At 38.9% G+C, this 27,247-nt stretch overlaps 1 protein-coding gene across 2 annotated transcripts in view; it reads left to right on the forward strand.

Moving 5' to 3' along the window:
• Window positions 1-27,247, forward strand: part of tnr (tenascin R (restrictin, janusin)) — a 193,689-nt gene that overhangs the window by 17,626 nt on the left and 148,816 nt on the right. The gene's annotated exons all lie outside the window — the stretch shown is intronic.

The following is a 27,247-nucleotide window of genomic DNA, read 5'->3' on the forward strand; positions in this document are numbered from 1 at the left end:
TAAATAATAATTTTGACTATATATTGGTATGTAATTTACGGTGGTGTAAGGTGCTGGAAAAAGCTTTAAAATGGACCTTGAAAGTGCTAACCTTGGAAAAGGTGTACGAACCCTGAACTAATCAAATACAGTTGTGTTCAAAATAATAGCAGTCCAACATCACTAACCTCATAAATCAAATCTTTTGGTAGAAGTGATATTTCTACATGGCAAATAATTTACTAGTAAGTGTTGTAGAGTCATAGAAAACCAACAGACCCAACAGTCATGACATGCATGCTGCTCATTCTGTGTAATTGAATCTGTGATTGAAAGGGGCATGTTCAAAATAATAGCAGTGTTGTGTTCAATTAGTGAGGTGATTGATTCTGTGAAGAAACAGGTGTCAATTATGGCCCATATTTAAGGAAGGAAGGAAGCAAATGTTGTGCATGCTGGTTATAGTGCATTTCACACTGAAATACTCAGCAAAATGGGTCGTTCCAGACATTGCTCTGAGGCAGTGGCGCAAAAAGTGGGTATGCGCTGTATGCGGCGCATAGGGGCGCAGCACCATGGGGGGCGCCAAAGCGAGGGTTAAAAAAAAAAAAAAAAGTAATTCTTTTTTGGGTATTTTCTATATGTGGCTGCTGTTGTGCGTTTCTAAATCATTTCTGCATTTCCTCCGCCGTGAGCGCCGAGCGAGCAGGTACGAGTAATGAAGTAGAGTAGTATGGAAAAAGAACAAAACAAAACTGCTGTTGGGGCTAAAAATAGAAAAAGAAAGAGGGAAAAGGAGATGACATGTTAAGGGATGTGACAGCAGTTAAATAAGTGGATGGTGAAAGGCAACAGGTAGGATTTAAAGTGTGACGTCTGTGCTTGGAGGCTTACAAATATTCATGTTAACAGACTAGCTAGCGTTTGCTAACACTGGGAATGTAGCAGCCAAATGGTATTTACAGCTAGCTTAGAATATACAAAACTGAGGTTGCTGAGCTGAAAACTGGTAAATATAAGGTAGCATGTACAATAAATGACAAGAATCTGGAAAACATAACTAATGCAATAACTCTGGTTTACCATGGAATCATGCATAGATTTGCTACCAAACTTGGAGGCTTGCAAATATTCATGTTAACAGACTGGCTAGTGTTTGCTAACTTAATGCAAACCAATGTTGCTGATAGCTACATTTAGATTTTGGTTAAACCCTATGTTACCAATCCCATGCATGACATATCTCAATTTTATTAAGGTCAAATAACAACTGGTAAATATAAGGTAGGCTAATAAGAATTGAATTTAGGCTGCTATATTTAACAGTGAGTTCATTTCATTCAGGTGTGAGGATGGTGGATCAGGAAAGGCAGGGGACGGCAACAGGTAGGTCTAACATTAGGTGGAGGTGTAGCGGGAGCCACTTGATACACTTGATAACAGATTCATTTCTTAATATTATTAATATGGAAAAACTAATGAAAAATCTATTACATAATGTTTGTTTGACAATATGTCTTAGCACCAAAATTGTTGCTGCATACCCCTCTGACACTGGGTAGTTGCGCCCCTGCTCTGAGGAACAGTGGACTTTGATTAAAAAGTTGATTGGAGAGGGGAAAACATATAAAGAACTGCAGAAAATTATAGGCTGCTCAGCCAAAATGATTTCAAATGCCTTGAAATGGCATCCAAAGCCTGAACGACGTGGGAAAAAACGGTCAACTACCATTCAAATGGATCAAAGAATAGCCAAAATGGCAAAGGCTCAACTTTTGAGCCTTTTGAGAGCAAAATTGTTCTTTTTGGGTCTAGGGACATCAAAAATGCTGTTTCTGAGGCAAAACCCAGTAATGCAGAGGAATTGTGGAATGTAGTTCAATCGAATACCTGTTCACAGGTGCCAGAAGTTGGTCGACTCCATGTAACACTGATGTGAAGCAGTTCTCAGAAATAATGGTTATGCAACTAAATATTAGTGCAGCGATTCAAAGTTAAGCAAACCCTTGAGACATTTTTCAGTTTATACAGTAAATGTTTGAGTTTGTAAAGAAAAATGCAAATACTGCTATTTTTTTGAACAGCCTAATATTCCTTTTTCTTCACTTTCTGTAAAGGTATAACACAAACTTGATCAATTTTGGTCATGTTTTGATTTGGAATTGAATGTGCAGTGTTCCCAATGCATTGATATTATGGAATTAAAAGCTATCTAAGGATTTGAGCATTATTCACTTTTTTAAACACACTGCTATTATTCTGAACACAACTGTATGTACTGCTTAACCAATTTAGAAGAACGCTTGTGTACTTTTGCGTGTCTTTTTTTTTCAAATGAATCAGCAGCTTTAAAAGTAGGGTGTAAAATAAGGTGTATTTCACGGTATCCGTAAGAATCAATTACAAGTACACACAAATAAGCGTAAGGTTAATGGGGTTAGTTGATTAATCTAATGATTAATTCTTATGAGTTTAGTAATGCAATTGTATGCTTGTGTCAAATCTGTGTGGGCAGGTGGAGTACACACCACACATTACAGGCACACACTAGAAAGCAGAAAAAGCGTGAAGGCGTTTTACTTTTGATGCCAGTGCATGTATTTTTGGTACTGTATTCTGTTATCCTTTCACAGCTGGCTACCACAGCTGGTTACCAGAGCTGCCACAGCTAACAAATGTGTCGCCACAGTCAGATCCTACGTAAAGAACCATTGTAAAATCAATTGCAGGAAATGAATAGATGCTACGGTTTGCCCCAGAATTACCGTCGTATAGTTTTATGAAGTGGAAGGAATCATTTTGTGTGTCCATGGTTATAGTAAAGTAAAATTCCATTAGCTTTTTTGTATAGACTAAGGTGAAACTCTATAGCTTTAAATCATCAGTGTGATGAGCAACCACATTAGAAAATATATTTGATAAAAAGTCAAAGGTGCAAGAAGCGAGAAGTCAACTATGCTTCCCAAGGTGCATTTTGGTAAGAAACATCCAATCAATGAGCTTAAATTTCTCTTCCATACACCACTAATGGTGAGTGAAAGTAAAAGATTACACTAGAAACCTGATAAAACATTCAGAAGTTTAAATCAGGCCAATTGCTTGGTAAACGTTGGATACATTTGGCAAATGATGCAGTGTTTTCTTCCCAGTTGCATTGCATTTAGAATTTGCTACAGCTCTAATTTGCTGCCCTGATTGGCTTATTCTTTTCATAACAATAGCCGGTGAGGCTCATGGTAGTAATTACAGCCATCCACCTATTTTTTGGAGCTAAGTTTGAAATAATATCATTCAGACCTTTGAAGAAATATATCTAATGTATAACATTCCAAGGAAACATTTTTTTAAACATCTCCAAGTGAGGAAGTATGTGCTTCTATGCAAAACCAATCAAGTCGGGATTCCTGCACTCTCATCCTTAGAAGAAATTATAACAAACAATTGCAATAAGAGGGGTTCGACTTTTCAGAAAACAATTGGAAAAAAACCTGTGACTCATCTCAGAAACAAACAGCAAACTCTAATTTGAAGCTGATGCAGACATACACAACTCCCGTTAAATTGAATAAATACAACAGTACCTGACCGTTGCTTTAAATGCTATGAGGCTAAAGGAACATTTATGCACTGTGTCTGGGAGTGTGACAACATTAAAACATTGTGAAGGGAGGTGATCAATAAAACCATGTTCATCTTGTCTGTGAACATTCCACTTGACCCTAATATGATATTGCTGCACCTGTGTCCAACAAATCTGAATGCTCAAGAATATACATGTATTGATTTGGCTATACTACAGGCAAAAAGGACTATTGCTCTTATCAGGAAGAAAATGGAGGCACGTACATCTGGTGCTTGGATCAAGAATATGGCACAATGTATGTCAATGGAGAGATTAACATATATATTAAAAAACAAATTGGGGCTGTATGAAAAAATCTGGAAACCATTTGACCAGTTTATAAAAAAAGGAGACATAGGGGAGCTTCTACAGAGGGTAAATGATAGGGTTGTCACGATTCTCCAAATCCTCGATTCGATTACATTTTCGATTCTAAGGTCACGGTTTGATTTGATTCTCGATTTTTACATTTACTTTTTTTAAAGCACATGTTGCTATGCTATTTTTAGACTAGACCTGTATGCAATATAATATCTGACCTTTGTTCGCAATGTACCACACACTACATTGTCAAATTTAAAACATTTATTAACAACATAATATAACAATAACTTACTATGTATACATTCAGTCAATTGGAAACTTGACAATTTGTCAATAAAGTAAAAAGAAAAAAAAAGTTTGCCGACAATGCTGAGGGCAGACGCTTCCACAGTGGTGTTTGGTGTTTTAAGCCCCCAAATAGGCACTAGGATTAGACAATGGTTATGGTTAGGTGCCTTCAAGACGACGGTCGCAGCGCTGCCTTGAAGGCTTGGTTGGGGGCTTAAAACACCATCGAGCCAGCACAGCGGTCTTAGCAGACAGAGAGCAGAGAGGGCGACTCAGCAGTCAGCTAACTTGTTGCTCTCTCTAATATAACCAATATAAGCTGCTGTGTTTAGGCTACAAAACGTGCATGCATGCTGAAATTCAACCGTGCGTTTTGTCGGGATTAAGCTATAAACAGGAAAACTGTGCAATGTGCAATGGTAAACACACAGAATATGGTACACGCACATAGCAGAGCTTGCAAACTGTGGCTTTTTTGTCAACAACGCAAACATTGTCAACATAACTCACTGGAAATCCAAAATACTTCCACGACGACGACTTCAGTGAAAGAGGAGGGGGTTCAAGTTCTGTCGAAGGGTCTCCTGCATCTGCATTTGCCATGCTAACTTTTGACTGGCTGTAGCTAAGTTAGAGGAGGTTGACTTGCAGCACTTCAACACGTGTTTTTTTCCGCTTGACAAGCCGACCGGACGTGACATGGGGGCGTGGCAGCATTGACGATTCCATTTTTTTTTTTCGAAATTCAAGATTGTGACTTAATTTCAGTCGATTTCGATTTAAAATCGAAATCATGACACCCTTAGTAAATGAGGGACAGGATAACTAAAATTCAAGTTCTTAAAAGTTATAATTGCAATGAAAAATCAATAAAAACAAAAAGAAATAAATATTCAGGAGCCAGTGGTTCTCTAGTCACTTTTCTAGTTAAGAGAATTAGTTTTAAATATCATTGTATTACCTAGCTTACCAATACCCCGAAGTAGCCTATCTTGGCCTCTGTGAATGCTGATCCAAAATTGTAGGTTAAATGTCCCATCTGGCTGCCATAGAAAAATATTCCTGCAGGCAACCACCATCTAGATGGGAGCAATTTAACAGCACTGTTTCTATGAAAGTTGTCATTAAACTTTTGTCCACCGTCATGGATCATCGCCTAATTATGAATGCTTACAGCTGAACCTCTATTAAGTAGGTGAAGCCCGGTAAAGTGCCGGGTGTTCCTGTTAAATGAATAATTATCAGGAGATTGAATGTTAGGGAGTCGGTCAGAGTGACAGCGGATGTTAAAGCTTTTGTGGTTTTAAAATGGTAAATTGCATCTTTCCAACTGTAGAGACATTCAAGAGACAAGGTTAATAAACTGTCTCACTGACCGCAGACTTTCTTGTAAAGCAACCACATGTGACGAATTGCCATTGAGTTCTCAGAGGTCTTCTGAAGTTAATATTATTTTTTTTATTTATATTATGCTTTTATGATAGTGTTGTGTCATGTGTGTTCTCCTCAGCAGCTTTATAGCTGTGGTTAGCTGATCTAATTAACTTTACTTTCATTATTGAAGAATGGGTCGTGTCATCACGTCATGAAGGATTTAATAATTTTTGTTGAGATTCTCATTTGCTTCTACTCTCTCTCTATTGTGTAGAAAACATTGTCCTCCTGACTATATTAACAACAACAAAAAGGTTATCGTGCACAATGGGGAAAAGTTGTTTTTATACTACCTTATTTTGTGCACAATGGGGAAAAGTTATGTTTTTATACTACTTTATTTTTTATACTGAAAATATGCATTCTTGTAGTTGATGTGCTTTTTTTGAGGCCACATGTTCTTGTGAATACATCTTAACTCATTAAGATAACAGGTCACTCCACAAAAAGCAGAATAGTTCATGAAATTGTGAGGTGACAAATGGAAATGCTGTACTGTACAAGTGTTTTTTCGTCATCTTTAGACTGTCTTTGCTTGAAAGGGAGGCTAAAGCTGGGTGGAAATGAGTTTTCTTGGGCTGGAAAATCTTTTGTTCTCATTCCTGGTGGCTGTTAGCGATAACAATGTCTCGCTGGTGTCGCACACAGAGCTCATGTTTGATTTAGTAGAAATTCTTTGGCTCTTCGAGGTGCCGCCAGAGTTTCAACCTTGAGGGTTACAGCTGTCATTCTCCTTCTGTCGGACATCACATCCATATAGATATCCATCAAATAATCCATCAAAGGTTTTTCACAATCTTGGCAAAAGCTAAAAAGAGTATAACATACAACCGTCTGTATCTACTGTGTATGTAATTCGAAAACTCACGTATGCAGTATACTAACCCATATAACAGAGAAATAGAAGACAAACAGATAAACCTTTTCTGTGCCATTCATTTTCTTGTTTTCAAACTACACATCCACTTATTAGGAGATGATGCTTTGTTGTGCTAATGTATGTTTCAGGTGAAATGATTTGCTATATGCTTTCGATAGGATCAACTGACGTGTGTGTGAACGAATTCTCTCCGTGCCCTGCCTTCCTTGTAAAGGCCATTCATTGGTTGGATGGATTTTAGGGCCACTCTTTTGTGTGTGTCTTGACCAAAAGTCTGGCAATGTTAATATTTCTCATTACAGGAGACTGTCCACCCAGAGAGAGCACACACAATGAACTCTTCTGTCCTTATTCTCTGTGTCCGTCTGTCTGTCCCGCACATTTCCTTCCATTTACCCACTCTTTCTCTTTCTTTGTCACACTTACAGTCAGTCAAGGCTTTTATTCTGCGGCCCAAAATTGGCAAAGAACATTGTTTCAATCAAGATTGTTGGACACAGATCAGAACAGCTCATTGAAAAAATCTTCCACTGGCTTGTTACAGTCTGAATGAAAAACAAAGATGAAATGTTTTTTTTTTATCTAATTATAAACTTGATCATAACCATTATTGTGTCTGGGTAATGTCATTACAGTTCAAGACTTTATTATTTATTATTTCTCCTTTGTCAGTTCAACCAGTTCGCTAATATGAATGCAAAAATAACCCCAACCAACAAGTCCTCCAACCTAAAGGGTCCCTGTGGACTTTTCTTGTAAATAAAAAAAAGTTATGTTTATATTCAGTGTTACTCACCAAAACACATTGTGTGTATCCTTGAGGTCTAACAAATGTGTTGAGTGCATTTCCTTCCTAGTCATAACACGTTTGCAAAGATTAAGTATTTAAAATCCAACATGAGTTAATTCATGTTTACTAGCAAACAGTCTTCTTCCCTGCATTTATTGGCGCATTGCAGCATATGTTGATATGATATAGCCACCTGTTGAACGGTGGAATAGAGTAAAACCATTAGCAGGACTGTGTATCACGTCACCCGAGTGCATACCAAGGTTATAATCGTTAACGAAAATGAACAAAATAACATAAACTAGGTGGGAAAAAACATTGTCGTTAACTGAAATAAAAATAAAAACGGGGCATTACAAAAAAACCATAACTAAACTAAAACTGTAATGTCTGTTGGCAAAACTAACTAAAATAAAATAAAATAATCGAGTAAATGTCCTTAGTTTTCATCTTTGTTGACGTCTTTCATAGAGCAAATAACGTTATATCTCTCCGACCATGACATTTCCCATAGACATGTATAGTTTCCGACTGGGAACCCAGAAATCCCGACATTCCACGTCAAATTGAACACAACACAGTCCATGCCCCTCGCCTGGCATCATAGCGGTACCGAAAGTCGGAAGAAAGCGGCACCTATTTGATTATGACTGTCAGATAAAAGCAAGTGCCTTGCAGTGGAAGGTGGTAAAATATATGGACAATTTATTACAGGGAAAAATCCCACGAATTTGAAAGTACATTTGAGAAGCGCACACAAGCTAGGAGGCTAACCTAGCTTACCTTAATAGAGGGTTTTCACCGACGTCACGTTTTGGGCGGTAACCTGGATGCGCGGCCATGTTGGAGGCACTCGGTGTAAACAACTGAATGGAGTAATGGAGTATTGTGCACTTTGGATGCTTTAATACTTTATATCTAAACAACAGAAAAGATCATCAAAACGCGTCCAAGATGCAAAGGCATATAGGGAAGGACTTAGACCACAAAAAAGGCGTGATATTTTGAGAAATTACAGTTTACTGGCGGTGCAGATCCCTACAAGTTGGCTCCCTCTTCTTGGATCCATGACGACCCGGTGATTCTTCCTTCAGTTGCATATCCCGATATAGTCAACTACCTGGTTTTCTCGCCGAGCCCATAGACAGCGGAAGACCTTAAATCCTACAAAAGTTTGAAGGCCTATAACCAGATGGTGTGTGGATGGGTGAGGGAGACGCAGTACCAAGTCATTAACGACCGTTGTGTTGTGAAGGCCTGAGTAAGTAATGCAATAACGTCTTTAATCAACCTAACCATAACTGTATGATATCATTGCGATACTCAAGGTGTAGCCAAGTGACTCTCAATCGTTTATTTTCATTTCAAAGACCGAACAAGACAGATTTTTTCCTCGTAGATCCTGGTTGAGCTTTGCCAACCACCAGCGCCTCCTTTCCTCTGATAACTTCTGGCATTCCTCTCCCTGGTTTTTAATAATTTTGGAAGTCGATAATATTCCAAATGTTTTTCTCGGTCTGACCTATTGGTACAACCTAAAACACGGCAATAATTAACCATTTTCCTTGACGTCGTTCGGGATCTACTTCAGTGCCTGTGCTTTGTTGTGATGCGGAGTACCTCCAACATGGCGACTTCGGGTCTGATGACGCGTCTGATGACGCGTCGTGAAAACCCTCTATAAGGTAAAGAAGAACGCAAAGCCCCCTTTCCCCGAAACAGAAGCTAACCCCGGTAACGTTACGGGCATGGATGTATGGGTACAGGGCCAGGCAGCATGACGGAGACAACAGCAGGACAGAAAACACTACAGGAGAGCTTTTACCGGCGACCTGATAGCTGCTGGTTAGTAAATACGCAGGAACACCAAAAGCGGGAGGAAGCGTGGGTTAATATGTGTATTGATACTGGGATGTGTGTGTATGTGAACAGTGTGAGTCGACTGACTAAAAACAAGTTCGCCACTTTACTCCAACCAAAGTTGAAAACACCTGTTCGTGTATGTCTTCTTTAGTCTGTTGGCTATTTAGGTTTTTTCCTGGAACACGTCACTTACACATTTTGCACTTAATGCGGTGTCTTGTGTAGACTGTTTACATATTTATGACCATATGTAGGCTACATTTTATGTATTGGTGTTATTGTTCAATACATTGTGAATACATATTTCTAAAATTGTATGATGTTTTTGTTGAGTTATTACACAATACTTTTTGAATCTCCCAACAAATAACCCATATTACAAAAAAGACTAAAACTAATAAAAACTAAACTAAAACTAAGCATTTTTTAAAACTAAAAACTAAACTAAACTAGCAAACCCGCTTTAAAAACTAATTAAAACTAAACTGAATTTGAAAACAAAAAGTCAAAACGAAATAAAAATAAAAACTAATGAAAAATGCAAAACTATAATAACCTTGGTGCGTACGTGCATGTGTATCTTTGTGCTCCAGAAAAACATCTTCATAGCACTACTAGAGGGCAGAAACAACACAGGGAACTTTGTTGTCGCCGTAAATTCCGCCGGATGACACTCATTTCTACGGAGCCCCCCTGGGGTCAGTTGAGAAAAAAAAACTAAACCGTGAGCACAGAATAAAAATCCGTTCCCTCGTTTTCATAAACTGTGAGCACGGATTCATAATCCGTGCTCTCAGTTTTATAAAAGTGAGCAAAGTTAGAAAGATATTCACAGATTCGAACTTCTGGGATTAATTACTCTATAGCGAAATGTTTTTAAATCACAAACGATGCATCTTTCCTAACGTAGTAAGGTTAACAACGAGCTACAAACTCATTTTCATCAAAACGAGCCGTCCTCCGACCTGGAGAAATAACATTGGTCTCTATCATAGACTGTATATTAATAATATACAGTCTATTGTCTCTGTGAGCAGCCAGCAGTGAGACGGGACCATCTAAAAGACGAGTGTTTAGGGACCATCTACAAACTACAACACCGACACAAGATTATCTATTAATTTAATGATTAAATAATCGTAGTGTCTCCAAACTTATTTTTTAAAAGTAACTGCTGTAGTACAACTAGCAGTAGACAAGTTATAATTGAGGTAAGTTTCGGGACACTACCTTATTTAATCATTAAATTAATAGATATTTTTGTGTCGGTGTTGTAGTTTGTAGACGGTCCCTAAGCACTCGTATTACTGCAGTCTCACCGCCGGTTGCTACTAGAGACCAATGTTATTTCTCCAGGTCGGAGGACGGCTCGTTTTGATGACAATGAGTTTGTAGCTCGTTGTTAACCTTACTATGTTAGGAAAGATGCATCGTTTGTGATTTAATAACATTTTGCTATAAAGTAAATCCCAGTTTGAATCTGTGAATATCTTTCTAACTTTGCTCACTTTTATAAAACCGAGGGCACGGATTATGAATCCGTGCTCACAGTTTATGAAACCGAGAGCACGGGTTATGAATCCGTGCGTACAGTTTATGAAACCGAGGGAACGGATTTCTATTCTGTGCTCACGGTTTCGTTTTTTTTTCTCAGCTGACCCCAGGGGGGCTCCGTACATTTCTGCCGGATGTCCGTAACCTTCCACTTTCTTTGTGTTGGAATTCTAAACTCCGGTGGATTTATGAGGACTACGGTTAACTGCTCCTCAGATCTCTGCAGGGTAAATCCAGACAGCTAGCTAGACTGAGTAGTATCTGAGTTTTCTGTTGCACGACTAAAACAACTTTTGAACGTACACGTTCCACCAAAACAAGTTCCTTCCCGAGGCTATTTTGCAGCGGCATGGTTGCTTTGTCTGGCGCTTAGCACCGCCCATGGCGATTGTGATTGGTTAAAAGAAATGCCAATAAACCAGAGCATGTTTTTCTCCCATCCCGGAATGCTGTGTGGACTAGCCCGACCCTCCTTTGCACCGCTGTGGAGGAAGGTCTGGCAAAGCGAGACTAAAAGGAAGTTATTCTACCCTAGTTGGTAGGGTTTGGGATGCGAAAAGCTAATACTTCACATTTTGCTGCAAAATCATTTTGGAGCTATTGCATTTATTTTTCCCACTTCTTCCAAATTGCCAGTGTCAGATTGTGTCAAATTGTTTTAGAGTTTGAAATATCCTCAGGCTTAAAACAGTAATTCAAAGTTGATCTTTCACAACTGAAATTCAGAGACATTCCTCATTTAAACTATCCTTGCTATCACTGCAGGCTTTATCTCTAACCTTAAATGCAGGCAAAGTACTGTGATCTTTACTTTCCATGAGACAAAACTTGTTTTGTCTACTGCTTTGCTGGTCTTTCAATGAGAACATTTGGCCTCAATCTCTTGAAAGTGAAATAAAAAGTTGTGAGTAGGCTCGGGCCAGTGTAAAAATGTTAGCCCCCAAATATATGTAACAAGCTAAGCTACACCAACATGGCAAAATGAGTTTGCCACATCAAAGCTATTTTTTTTTAAATAAATCCATGTACACAACATAGACCTGTTTGGCGGTGGCGTCAGTGATCCTCAGCAGCTTTATTTCAGACCAGCAGAAAGTCTGCTGTACCTGAGCTTCAGAATGCTAGGGGAAATGTAGCTTGTGTGGAGCTACCACACTACTTAATCGATAAAAGAGCTAAGCTACTGAAAAGGTATTTGATTCGGAAAACAGCAACACTATTGAGAAGTTAAACTAGTAATGCTACTGTCCAACACTGCTTGCAATATAAATTGGATTTAGCGCAGTGACGCCGTCGGCACAGGTTGCTAATGTCAGCTAGTTCTCTATCTCTCTTTGCCGGAAGGTGTCATAATGACCTTTGTAGACCGGCCTGGTGAAATCCAGAAATCCACCCAATTCTAGTAATGAATGATGCCAATAAGACTTATACAGCACAGGATATTTGTTATAGCTGCTGTTAGAAGATGGCTATGATCTTTTATAAAGGAGATCACTGTTTTTTTCTTTCTTCTGTGAACCACAAAATAATTTTAATTTGATATTTTCTGTAGCTCTGAAATATGAGCACTGGTACTTTATATTGAGGTTAAGATTTTACAATTATGCACCTTTGCTAAAAAAGCTTGTTTAGCAAGTTTTTGAAAAGGCACTGAATTACCTGTATTGGTGTGAATCATCTGACAACAGCGCTTGTTTTAAATGTGCATCAAATCTAACCTTTGAATCAAATCAAATTGTTTAGAAAGGATGAAAAAAAGACACAATAGTTGTGTGTTTCAGTAACTTTCTACTCTCTTAACAAATAAATGTAACCTAAAGCTTTTAAACAGCTTGTGATGTAATGCTAGGGGTGTAACTAAATAATTGTCAATACTTCCCACAAACGCCAAACTCACCCAATAATGGAGAACACCACATTTGTCTTGCCTGCACAACAATACACTGAGAATCTGGTTGTTTTCTTGCTTCAAGTGAAAATCCTGCAGTAACCAGAGATAAGTTGTTGTGTCAAAAGAGAGAGCTGCGTTATGCGATAAGGCAGAGAACCATCACAGACGAGCTTTGCCACACCCCCCCGCCCCCATTTCTGCCGCAACTCCATCCATCCTAAGTTAGAGACGGTTTGAATGTAGACTCTTTTGAGTTGTTGGTAATTAGAATTGGAGTGAGGGATCCACACACAAAAAATGCTGTCATTGTAAGATGACAACAAAAGCATTGCATGGTGGGAGAGAGAAATATTCCATCTCGAACAATGAGGCAAGGTGGTTAATTACGGAGTTTATTTCTAATTAGCGACATGAGTGGTGCAGGGGATGTAGCAGAATAGGGAGAGTTGCCGTTGTTAGCTGGATGGATTCAGTGTTTTGCCGTTTGTTGCTGCTGAGATAGGCCCCGTGCCTGGAAATGGTGGTTGTGCATCCAGCAGCACCATCCGTGGTCCCTCAGAGGGACGTATTGCCAGAAAAAAATGCTGAATAAATAGGTGTTTGGCACAGTGAAGTGTTGTTCTGAGGAAGGGATGAACAACAGACCAAAGGGGACTAAAAACGTAAGCATGGTCATTACCTGCGTGCTGAAAGTATCACCTAAAGCAGACCTTCCCTGCTATAACTCACAGTGGCGTAAGATATACACAACACACGACTGACTATTACATATTGTTAGAACATTTAATTTCAAGTCTATACATTCCACAAATATACCACAGTTCCTATATTATCCAGCCATGTCATGTTGGATTACCCCACAAATGTCTTTCCCAAAGTGGACCAAATATTCCCTTTCTTCAGAGCCTGGGTTTACTTTCGACAATCCAGACTACTCCAGTTGGCAGCCACAGGCATGTGTGAGACGAGAGCATGGATGCGGGAAGCCATGAAACAAATTGGATAAATGTTATTTCTGGAGGAACGTTAAAATGGGATGCAGGAATCTTATTGAGGCAACCATGCTTGAAATTGGGTGAAATCACACATTAACAGAACATGGGAGATTTTGCATTCACCTTTTGTTAACTCTGGTTCTCCTGCAGTTCTTTGCATACTGTTTACAGTAAGACCTATTTTTAGTGGGCTTGGATCATGCATAATACGCACAGGTTGTTTACACATTCACACATATGCAATAAATGTAAACTTGCAAGTATATGCACAGGCATATGCAGCTTTTTCCCCTCCATTTTTTGCCTTCCACTTTACTTCACTCCAAACTAATTTAAAGGTCACTGACTTTGCCCAAACTGACTGTAATGTTCAATATAACCGCACAAAGGTGCAATCAGGGAGTAGTGAAACCTACTGGGGTGTAAAGGCTATGGCTGTATGGAGACAATGAAATGAAACCTAGGAGGAAAGAGTGTGTCAGGGAGCGTCTATGTGCACCCTGCGTGTTTTCAGGGTTGCACAACGTCTCTCCTTCTGCAAATCACCTGGATATTGTGTTTGACGTCCTCTTTAGGGACATATTAGATGCATTTGATTTGCTCTGGCTGATGCAACAGTGTCAAGTGGTACATTTGAAAAGAGATCATCCATTCAAATGTTCCTCATAATCTTGAGAGTAACTTAAACCTCCAGTGTTTCGAAATGGGAATTTAAGACAGACTTTAGTTTCACATTTGAATAAGAGTCAGTCAGATATGAGGCATCAACATACCTTTAGTATTGAATGAAAAGTTGTTGAATAAAGAGAGAATTTAAATGAAGGAAAAAATAAATTCACTAAGTTTTCATACATTTCTATTTGCATAATACTTAAAGATACAATATGTAACTTTTCTGCATTAGAATGTCTAAAAACGACCATACCTATGTTATATATTTTTATGAGTTGTGTTCTTACACTATCCCAAATGTTTCCACCAAATGTCAAACTCAGAGAAATCTGTTATTTTATTTTCAGACACGTCACGTTTCATTTAGTCGCCTGTCAGTGGCATCATATAACCTTTCACCATCTAGTTACTCGTAACTTCCGTCGAAACACGGCAACCAGATGATATGTTCAGGAGTAATTGTAAATCATAAAATGTCACAGAAAAAATATTCGTAACCATAATACTGCTTTTTTTTGCCACGCAGCATCATTTTCTGCTTGATTACATGCCACTTTGCAACACAGTAATACAGCAGAGATCTTATTTATTGATACATATCAATATCGATCCAGCTTAACGTTACTACAATGTATGTGCAGGTTGACAAGTAGCTAACGTTAATGCTCATGCTTGGTGAATAACATTATAGGGTTACAACATCGTTCAACATGCTCATAAAGTTATTTTTAGTATGATTGTTTTAACTGTGGTTAACAGCCCTGTGCTAACCCATGAATGAGTTCACTAGTAACGTTAACGTTAGCTGTATAGATAGATAGATGATTAATCTAATGCTAATTTAGCCAGCTAGCTAGCACAAAAACGGTCTATCTGCCTCACTCCCCCGGCGCAGAGAGACTCAGTCGGGATGAGAGCTGACAACTGCCCCGGGACATATAACTAGCTAGTTATCATTAGCCCCCAGTCAGCTAGAAGCCAGCCACTTAGCTACAGCAATCCCTCCCAGCCAGCACTTAACTCCAGTGCCTGGTGCTTACGACGCTAACGGCAGTTTAATGAAGCGTCGGGAAACAGACCATATCAGACCCAGCACCCGAGTCACAACAGCGGCCATCCAAACATTAGCTAGCTAGCTACGTCTCCGTTAGCGCTACCAGTGTCCGTGCCGAAAATCTCCTCCCTGCCGAATTTCTCCCCCCTTCGCGTTTAGCTGTCTTTACGGTAAGCTAAATCAACCCGACAAAAGGTGGGTCAAGCACCAAAACGAAACGTTAAGATTACAGAAAAGTGAAGGCGAGATCATTCCGGGCAGCTGGGAGATGTTCTGCTGCTGCACAACAGGCATCGAATGTCCTTGCCGTCGCGGAGATCCCCCCAGCAATCCCCACCCACACCCGTCTCTCAGCCTCGTTGAGTAGCACAACAAACCCTGTCCGCCTCGGTGTTGAAACCATCCAAAAGGTGACATAGATATGTGAAATATTTTGTGTTTTTAGCTGCTGGCTAATGTTAGCTTGTTGGCTCACTAGCTAACTAGTCAGCTAACGATAAAAATCTAATTATGTTGGGGAAACTGCAGCTATTTTATTAGAATAACATGAATAAATATTACTAAACGTAATGTGAATAAACTTGAATGGGTAAACTCGTCTGTGAATAGATGCATTCTAACCAGCGAAGGTGTTTAACACAAAAAACTACAACTCCCATAATTCCACGCAACTTCCCAACGTCATCAAAAGTTCGTGTTTACCATCCATTGTTTTGGTTGAGAGACCTCTAGCGGGAGAAAGTTACATATTGTACGTTTAAGCAATCAAAGCAAGTTGGTTTTTGTCACTGTATCCTTGTGTAGAGATGGGCTCCTCTTCTTTTCTCCAGTTTCTGTAAGTGTATCTGAAGTTACGGTAAGACAGCCCTGGGTGTAAAGAGGTTATTTTCTATCTTTTTTAACTTGCATGTTTGTGCTCCCTCCCTATCCTCTCTGTTTAGAACTATGATTCACAGCTCTAGGGCCATCTTTTTATCTGTTTCACTCACTTCCCACAGGATCACCTTTGAAATCTTCCAAGGTGATGTTACACATACAGGCAAAATGTAGTCTTGAACTCTCTCTTTTAAATTCCATCATCACAAATGGTTTTGAAATTTAAATGTGCAATGAATTAGCTGAGTTAGCTGTTGTGATAGTCAAATCTGATTGATCAAGTCTTGCCTATCGTTGTCTGATCATTGAGTCATGATTTTTCTTTCTTTCCTCATTGATCCATATTCTCATTTGCACATTGACTTCCATTTTTTCCACACCAGATAAAAGAGCTGAAACGGTAACAGTGCCACAAGTTGTCAGTTGTATTTTTTGCCTCCTCAGTTTTAAGCTCTACATAGAAAAATAGCAAAAACAGCAAAAATGTAATTAATATTATTTATCAGATAAAAACAACCTTGCATACAGCAATTGTCTTTTGGCAAATTAAACACATTGGTTCAATCAATACATTTATTTGGCACATTAAATTGTACAAGGTACAATTGTACATTGTACAAGGTAAAGCTCCTTTAACTTGTGCATGATTCATCATAAAGCAGAATGTGGCCTTTAGATCGCCACACAGAAAAAGAGTCACTCGCTTTTATGACACCACTACATAATTTAGTATATACATAATTTAGTATATTTATTGTGACAATAACCAGCTATGATAAGGCAACTGCACAGGACACACCTCCCACCAACTTAAGTCAGTTATAACACCTGAACCCAACATGCTATGTGCTGTAATTGAGAATGTAGAAAACCAGCTAGCAGGCAGGCCATGAAATCAAAATACTTAGCATAAAGTTATGGATTAATGGTTTAAATGTCCAGCTTCTGCCACGCCAAGTGGTACTGTAATAGTACAATTGCCACCTTTATACAATTATTAGTGTTAAATAAAATCCAGTTCAAAATATATTCAAAAGAACACATGATAGGTGTTTTCCATGCAGGGGTACTTGAACTCATCTGACGGGGCTGTGGGGGCACATTAGAGGTAAAATGTTGGTATGGCAGTACTGGGTACCATTTGATTTATATTTGTATTGATTGTGTAATGTACAGTGCACTAGAATATAGTTATTACTTATAAATGGTGACACCTGTGTGCCAAAAAAAAATTTTTTTTACATTTAAAGTCAGAAAACAAAATACATGTTACATAGTTATATACATAGAGAATAAACCACCCTATCTCTCAAGGATTTAAAAACACAGTGGAAAAAGATGACCGTAAACTACAAAAGCAACTGAACGGAAAGCACTTAAAAAATAAAGCGCTCCAAGAGACAGCTTAACAGCTTTTACAAAAACATTTGAATAATTTGCAGCTCAGTCCTGTCAGACCAATTTAGATAATTGCTTCATGTCTAGTTTTCACTCTCTGCTCATACACATACCTCAAACAACCTGTTCATTTTAGTGACTGTGGGCACTAATTCCCTTGTTCTTTTGTGCCATTTGGCTGTTACAACCGGTGTTAATCGCAGAGACAGCATCTGTCTTCTTTCTTTCTCTCACACCCTCTTTTTCTCACTGAATCTTTAACTCGTTGTCTCTCCACTTTTCTGGCGCCTTCTTTCACACTGAGTGTCGCAGTTAGTTCTTTGCCCAGACAGGCAGGCTCATCCAACTACCATCCAAAAACTCGAGATGCCTCGTCCAGACAACTGAAGTTGTTTGGTTCCACTTTGGCTGAGACCAATCGCTTCATTTACTGCTTGTGTGTTCATATTTTATGGCTTTGTCCGACCAATGTGGCTCTTGTGCAACACAATGGAGACCTGGGGCGGGAGTTGTAAGGTTCACACGGTTCGCTCCTCTCCGCCTGAATGTTTTCTTGTTGCCATGCTTGATTCTCTTTCCCTTGTTCTGTCTTTCTCTCTCAGACACCCACACTGTCTTTTCTGTCAGAGACTCATCCAGAATTGTCCAGCGCCAGACATAATTCAAAAACGGACACAAACTCCTTGTTCACTGTTCCATATCAGTCAATTACTGTGTCTACATTGGTGTTTGTGTGTGAGGGGGTATTGGCGATTCTCTCTGAATGTGTGTAAGTGTGCCAAAATGAGGGACAGTGTGGGTAATGGGTGTGTGGGTGGTGTCAGCCCTCACTGTGTTAACTAACAAATCATCAGTGTCCTAATTTTTATGTTGCTTAGAGGCTTGTTTCCAGTCTATAGACAGATCTGACAGTGATCAATAAGCTGCTGTCTCTGTGTGGGTTTGTGTGTGTGCGCCTTGCTGTGTTTGCATTTCTGTGTGTGTGTGCGTGTGTGGATGGATCATTAAGCTCCTCTGGGGATGGCACTGTTCTGTTTTCATTTGGCAGACATCAGGGAGCTGGGCAGCCATGTCATTGAAACAACTAAGTCTTCACACTGATAGATAATCAAAATGTACTGCAGAGCCTGATAGATGGCATGGCATTACATGGCAGCCTTCTAAAGTGGGTTGACAGGTTTCTTAGCTGTTACCAGTGAGAGCCTTCAAGTCATGATGCATCATTAATTAGCACACCATTATTATTAAAAACTTAATTCAAGCCCACATTAAGCCTCCGCTCATCTGCTCTGATGTTTGCTTCTTAATTTGAATATTTTTAAGTCATGTTTTTAAAGCCACAGCGTCCCTCCATCAGGCCCTGTCAGATTTCTCTAAATTTTAGGGCTGCAGCTGACAATGGTTTTCATTATTGATTGATCTGCTGTAGAGCTGCAAAGATTAATTGATTAATCGATTAGTTGTTAACTATCAAATTGATCGCCAACTATTTTGATAATCGATTATTTGGTTTATATGTTCTCTGATTTCACCTTCTTAAATGTGAATATTTCCTAGTTTCCTCACTCCTCTATGACAGTAAACTGAATATCGTTGAGTTGTGGACAAAACAAGACATTTGAGGAAGACATCTTGGGCTTTGGGAAACACTGATCAACATTTTTCATGTCATCCCTTTTTGGACATTTTATAGACAAAACAACTAATCGAACTGAGAAAATAATCAACAGATTAATCGACAATAAAAAATAAACGTTAGTTGCAGCCACAATCTGCTGATTATTTTTTGGATTATCAGATTGTACTGTACTTCTACTCCACAATATTTCAGAGGAAAATATTGTATCTATTACTCCACTACATTTATTTTACAGATAGTAGTTAGTTGTTACTTTTCAGATCCAGATTTGACATACAAACATATGATAAGCTTATAAGATACAAGCTTTATTTAATAAAACAAATAGTTGTATTTCATTTTATTCACCTCTGTGTCTAATTGTGGCCACTTGTCATGTTTCACATGTCAGTGAGTATTATAAGAGACGTTCCACCCTCTGGACCTCTCCAATGGTTTAATTTAGATAAATGTTTAAAGGCCAAAAAGGTCAGATTATCCAACATTTAAAAAAAAAAGGAAAGGCTAGAGAAAAGTAAACCCAGAGGCTTGAGCCCACTGGACTGTCTTGTAAGCTTTGCTTGATAAACGATTATATTGATTATCAAAATTGTTGACAATTAATTTGATGTGAATTGACTAATTGATTAATCGACTAAATGTTTCAGTACTTAACATGAATTTGGTCTAAGTCTAGTCTAAGTCTAAGTCTGCAACAGAAAAAAAGGCACACACACACACACACACACACACACACACACACACACACACACACACACACACACATCTGAAAAGAGGCAGACTTTCCCTTTATTAGAATAAATGAAATTATCCTACACTACAAAATCCTATAGACTAAGGGTTTGTAATTATTCAGCAGCCAGATATTGATATTTTTCTGTCATTAAATAGAATTCAATTAAAAACAAAGCCCTCTACTGTGGATTATTTACAGAGAGTAATTTCTCATTGTTGTTAAGCAAATCATTGGGACTGATTGAGAAAAATAATTTCCAGTAGTGACATTTCAAGCAGCGGTGTCTATTTGTGTGATGCATGTTGTCTCTGGTTGCCATTTAGTAATAGATGCAGTAAATTTAGATCTCTTTTCATACTGAGCTTTTTAGTAGTTTGAGTTTATTATAGAGATGCCCTGATCACGTTTTTAGCCTTCGATACCGATTGTCGATCATCGATGAGCAATATCTCCCGATAAAGGGCAGAGTCCGATCATTTTTGTGTTGTTTTGTTTAGTTATAGCAGCTGATATAGCTTTGTAAAGTATTGGCCAGTTTGCCTGTTTGTAATGTTTTGGGATCTCAACCAGGTGGGTCCCTGTGAAGCTAGCAGAATACATTGCGCGGCTGCATCTATAGAAATAAATGGGAAGCGTGGAAATGACAGTGGACACACTCCCCAGAGGGGCGGGTGGTCTCTACAGCGTTTAAGTGAGTATCATCGGCGACGACAGTTAAGAATAGGCACCAAAGCGACTAGTTATTGTTGTTTGTGTTACTATCTGGCGTTTGGGTGCCACCTTTTCATCCTTTTTTTCTCACTCTCTGCTCTGAGCTTAAACTCGCCATGGGTGGCTGGGTGACGACTAGGGATCAAGACCGATACCAATTATGAGTAGTTAATGAAACCGATAACCAATATTTGGAACCGATATGCATTTACAGTGAAAATAAAAATCTTTGAGTCAAAGTTAAGATTCTGGAATGTTACAAACTCCAACACAAGACTTTGTTTAAATGCTTTAAGCAATTATTCAATAAAGGGCCAGGGCCGATAATCGGTCTATCCCTAGTGACGACCTCCAACTATTGTTTTGTTTGTAGTAGCGTGCACGCGCGCCTGAGCAACCATGTGCAGTTCCTGGCCAATAAGGTGAGTGGGAGGCGGCCGCGGGAGGACTTTCACATGAACAGGCAATCAGGCACAGGCATGCAGTTGTTGCTCTCGGCCGAGTGTTTAACTATATGTGTGTAGTAGTTTATCGGTGGCTAGAAGAGATTGATGCCAAGCACCAGATACTAATAAATAATAAATAATAATGATCGGCGGTCGATCAATTGGAGCATCCCCAGTTCATTGGTGGACATCATAGAAATATAAAACTTTACGTGTGTGTGTGTGTGTGTGTGTGTGTGTGTGTGTATATATTAGGGGTGGAACGGTACATGTATTCGTATTGAACCGAAACGGTACGGGTGTCTCGGTTCGGTACATGAATTTACATGGAGAATACACGGTATAAAAATAAATAAAACTCGCGTGCAAATGAATTAATGTAATGTGGAACTACTGTTACATACACGTTTCTTAGGGACACCGAATCTGTAGCCCCGCCTTAGCTCTGAAGCTCCCAAGCTCCGCCTACATGTCAAGTCGGTCCAGTGGCAGTGAGTCCACACCAGAGCCATGTCTTTCTCTATCACTCTGGTCCACGAAGCAAACTAGTCCCTTCCATATACAACCAAACACAGATGTACTGTAGCTGTATCCCTTCTTGCCTCGACCACAAATGGCTTCCAGGCCCATTTGCTTCGCTGTTTGCTCCGCTGTTAGCTCCGCTGTTAGCTCCGCTTTTAGCTCCGCCGTTAGCTGTTAGCTCCGCCGTTAGCTTCGCTGTTTGCTCCACTTTTAGCTCCGCCGTTAGCTGTTAGCTCCGCCGTTAGCTTCGCTGTTTGCTGCTAGCTCCGCTGTTAGCGTGTGAAGCTAACGCCACAATTCGCCAACTGCTCTGTGTAACCAAAGCTGCTCTTTTAACACCCCTGCTCTGTGTATTCACATATGAGAGCAGCGCTTGTCTCCCATATCACACTACTAGCTGATTGTCTTATTTTGTTTACAATTTCCAGATGGAGTCTGGAGATGATGTGGGGTAGCCTACTTAGCCTATTGTTTACTGTTTACATCTTACTTTATACACTTCAGGCTGTTGGAGCTAGCTCAGGGGAGAGACTGGATGACACTAGGTGGTACAGCCTGAGACATGCACAATAAAAAAAAATTGCCTTCTGCATTTTTGTTATGCTTTTCCCTCCATTGTACCGAACCGTGATGTCTGAACCGAGGTATGAACCGAACCGTGACTTCAGCGTACCATTCTACCCCTAATATATATATATATATATATATATATATATATATATGTATATGTATATGTATATGTATGTATATGTATGTGCTGTCAGTTAAACGCGTTATTAACGGCGTTAACGCAAACCCATTTTAACGACGTACATTTTTTTATCGCGACATTAACGTTCTTTTTGGCCTAGCAAATTTTGTAGTTTTTTTCACATGCTGTTGCAACAACTAGTAACTTTAGAAAAACTACAACACCACATTGGATCTAGCTAGACCGGAAACAAAACAACAGGCACGCCGCACACCATGCACACACACTTGTTTGGGCTTGCGAGCTGGCCAAAGAGTAGTAGGCTAACGTTACGTTTTGAGTGAATGGCGAGCGCGAGACGCCATAATGGATGCCAATAAGATTTTGAATGGAATGTTTACTTTTAAAAAGATGTCGAGGGGGCAGTAGTTTCACGCATACACAGCCTGTATGACACGGAGAAAGCAGGCCTACTGGAACTGCTGCAAAGTGCTGCAAACGCTGTCTCATTAACCGGAGATCACTGGACGTCAGTGAGTAATCAAAATTATTTAGAAGTTACTGCACACTATATTGACTATGTATATCAGCATACGGTTTTAGGACTGTGTTTTTTGTATCGTTTTTTTGACAGTTTTTGTCATTTGGGACATTGTCCACCCCCTTTTCTATCCAGGAGAATTGTTACATTCCTTATTAGAAAAATGTAAAGGTTATAAATGTCCTGCTGTGGCAACCGGTTTTTAGACCATTTTGTTTGTACTGTATAAGCAAAGTGTTAGTGTTACATCTCAGTAAGGTTAGGTACTTGTAGGAATTGTGCAATAATGAGAGATTCACACATTTTTCTTTTGTTTACAGTAAATAAATAATAAACAATTACAAATCTTAAAGTCAAGTTCATAAAGTAACTTTCTTTGCATTCATTTGATTCCCAATTAAGATACACTGGTAAGAATGGCTTTCCATTGTTAATATGTACTTAAAAACAGTTCTGAAATGCAAAATAATAGAATTTTATTCATGTGATAAAACATGCGATTAGTCGTGATTAACTATAGAAATTTGGCGATTAATCACGATTAAAAAAATTAATCGTTTGACAGCCCTAATATATATATATATATATATATATATATATATATATATATATATATATTATATGAAACATGAAACAAACACAAAAACAAACCCCAAACACTTCAGCTATCCACAACCATAACACAGTAAGTTTAGTGTACTGTAAGTGAAGGAACACATTTAACCAGGGAAAGAAAAAGAGGAGTGATTGGAGATTTTGTCCTTCCTTAAAAGTAAAACCGTGTGGAGGTGGAGAGAAAATCAAATTCAGAAATAACCTAATCAGTGGGTTCTGGCCTGGCAGCCCTTCCCCAGGCAGAGAGACACATAGGCAGGTGGCTGTCTGACAGCCATTGGCATTCTCTCCAACAAAGTCTACGACTCAGATCAACTCTGCATTGTACCAATGGGAGTGGGATTAAACTGGGTTAGCTAAGACCAGAACACCAGTTTCTTGTTGAAAAAGTGATACTATTATTGACACATCCCTAATCATCTCCAGATTTATAGCAGGAACTTTGCATATCGCATGAGATGAATCGGGCTCTGCTGTCCTGCTTGTCATTGGTAGATGGGGATTGATTTACTCTGCAGTTGTTGAGGCAAACTGCCCTAACAACAGTTTTATCCATCTGCATTTTTCCATGAAATTAAAGTTAATGTAATCCTTTCCTCCACACACTGAAATTGTTGTGACTCCTCATCATTCGTTTGTTAGAGTGAAAACTGCGCTCTAAAAATATGTAATTATAATATTAATTGAAAATGTTCAATGGAAAAGTAACAACACAATGATGCAGAAAAGGAGCAGTGCATCCAATTCTTGACGCATACATTTTTTTTTTAATTAAAGCACCATAGTGGAGGAGCTATGTATTGTCCAAAATACCAAAGCCCATTATGCAGTTGCGTTCATTTCATAATTATGCCCATCTCCGCCAATCCACTAACTCGAGTTCCAGTTGAATAAATCCCTGAATATTTCTCTTAATTCCTTACTCATGGACACATCACACATTTACTGAATTCATGGTATATGAGTATTGAATAATGCTATTATGAAATTACTAATTCTAATGTATGGTGATTGTGATGATAAAAAGCGAGGTTGAACAAGGTTGAGTTGTGCAAAATACAAAAAACATAGTTATTTTGTACATTAAAGTGTATTTTCAATTTCAATTTAAGACGGACCTGATTGGACGAGAGACATGAAGAGAAATCAATAGAATGAGACAATGTACAACCAGGAAAAACTGTTCAGGGATTAATGCGTATAGTGAGACATGAGCTCTAAATGCCAGGACCAAGCAAAGTGGAGAGAGACAACTTGCTGACCCTGGTCGGTCCCCTATTGATAGTGTTGCCATGGGAACAGGTGTCAGAGCTTAAATGAAGGGCAATGGAAAATGTTGTGTGTGTTAGAGAAAGTGTGAGTGACTGCAACATCCACTAGTACGGTCACCAATGTGAACACCGGTGTTGTTGTGCTCAGAAGTCAAACACACAGGCGAACGTATCTGGGCGAGTTTGTGTCTATTTGCACAGGTCTACCGGTGTCTTTCTCTTGACTTCAATCGTGCCACGTCTTTGTCTTGTGTCACGGGTGTATTCTGTCTACCCACCCGCAGATCATGGTAGCTCTTTCATAGTTAGAAGTTTGATTTCCAGAGGGGCCACTTATCAAAATTATATAACATTGGAAAGGCCATTTGATGACAAAAATAACTACATATTAAAAGAAATTATCTGTTTATTTTGGTATTTGTGGATCTGGTCCACAGTTAGTATTATTGTATCAAAGTCAGGGGAAGGGAAATGAAAAACAATGTAGGCTGGTCTGTTTCATTGAGACTTTGTGTAACATTTATGTGCTTATATAAAGCACTAACATTAGAGGTCATCTGCTGAACAGCATAATGTTTACCAGCTTGTTACAGAACAAATTGTATTGTTCCCTGGAAAGTAGACTGCATTTTTAGCAGCTTCTTTCATTACAAAATTAGCTATTAAGCAAATTATTTAGATGTCATAGGTTTCTACTTGTAATAAATGGGATAGTAATGAGCAAAACAAACTTTTCAAAGCCAATCTGTAAACGGGGTTTAATATGCAAAACACTGTTAAAACACCATTGCACCATATTTACCTCTGAAAATGTTCGTTCTTCACCAACCAACATTTGTCCGTATTAACTGACCACAGTTATACTGAGAAAAGGACTAGTCTGCTCATCCCTAGAAGCATCCATGAACTAACTAAATACCCAACTGTGAACTCGGCTCCATGCGGGCAAGAGGATTAAAAAAAAAAATGCATGAATTTAAATGAGGCTCTGTTTCAGCCATGGCGGCCAAATCATGTAACAAATCAGACACTGCCAAGTCATCTCGGCAAGTCCAACTGGCCCTCTCCTAAAGCTCAGCTCTGTGACACCAACAGTGGGCCTAGATCTCTCTCTCTCTCTCTTCTGCCTGTCTTGCTGTCTTTTCTCAGGCTGGGACTGGAGCGGGGAAAGGACTCCACCACCTACTGGTGCTGTTAATGCTGGGTCGAAGGAGAGACAATTTAGGATGCCCAGTGGTCATAAACCAGAGCACAAGAGGAGGGTTAAGTGGAGAGGTTGAGTTGAAGCCCAGTGAGAGACAGGAGAGTTGAATACAGTTCAGGGGCCAAGACCGCAGATAGGAATCATCATGATCCTGATGCATAAAGTCAAGTGAAGCTACACATTAGAGACAACACTGCACTTCAGATTTTGGATATAAACTCAGGCGAGTGCCTATTACCAACATTTGTAAATTAGCTTTTGTGTCAGTGGGTAGACTTACTTGTATCGCTGTAGATACTCATCTACATACTCAGTTGCAAAGAATTCAGGATTTAAGCATAATGTACTCCAAGTGCTTAAGGCTCTCTAATTCCTTCTTGGTGTGTGGTTTTGTAATTTAATTGGAGCGTGACTTATTGCCTTTTGTTTTCAGTGAGATTACATACTAACCATATGTAAACGATTGATTGCCTTATTTTGTACAGCATGAATTATGTCATTTAGTTACTGTTTAGTGTTAATACCTCAATATAAATGAAAAGAAATGTAAACACGCTTTCAAACCAGTATTGTCAATTGTTTCACAAAACACTTGTAATGATTTCTTTAAAGGATGTAATTTTCAAATAATTTCCTAAGAAATTTCCTTGAAAGAACAATGCCATTTGATACCAATTATCAGGAAAATAGAGACAAAGTTCTGAGGCAGTTGTTTAAGTTTAGTTAGTTAGTGTTGAGTTTTCCCATTAACCCAGGTACATTTTAATGTGTTATTGAATTGTATGCATGCCTGCAGACAAAATTTACATTTTGCTTGTTCAGATACACTGACAAAAGGAGATTATTGCTTATGCAAGCAATTAAATCAGTTAATTGAAAAAGTACCAATCAAACACTATCTCTGTTTTTACTGTAAATAATACCGAATTGCACAGCTCTTTTTAGGAAAGGTCATTAGCAAATTAGGGACCCGTAAAATGAAGTGTTACTGTGTTTTATGTGCACTGCACATCGCAAAAAGGGCAGCATCAAATTTGACAAATTGTTGTTTGCAAATTGCAGAAACATTTGTGAGTCCTACAGAGCCTTGCATGCTGATGCATTTATCGCAAGTATAATGTTTGTTTTGATTAGCATAAGGAAATGATGTCGTTACAAATTGAATTGCAGCTTGCATGTTTAAGATATGATGAAATAGACCTCAGGTCTGTAATAACTTGGCATATAATCTGATAAAGTTGATAATGGTTA

This window comes from Sander lucioperca, chromosome 9 (assembly GCF_008315115.2).
Source record: "Sander lucioperca isolate FBNREF2018 chromosome 9, SLUC_FBN_1.2, whole genome shotgun sequence".
Lineage (NCBI taxonomy): Eukaryota > Metazoa > Chordata > Actinopteri > Perciformes > Percidae > Sander > Sander lucioperca.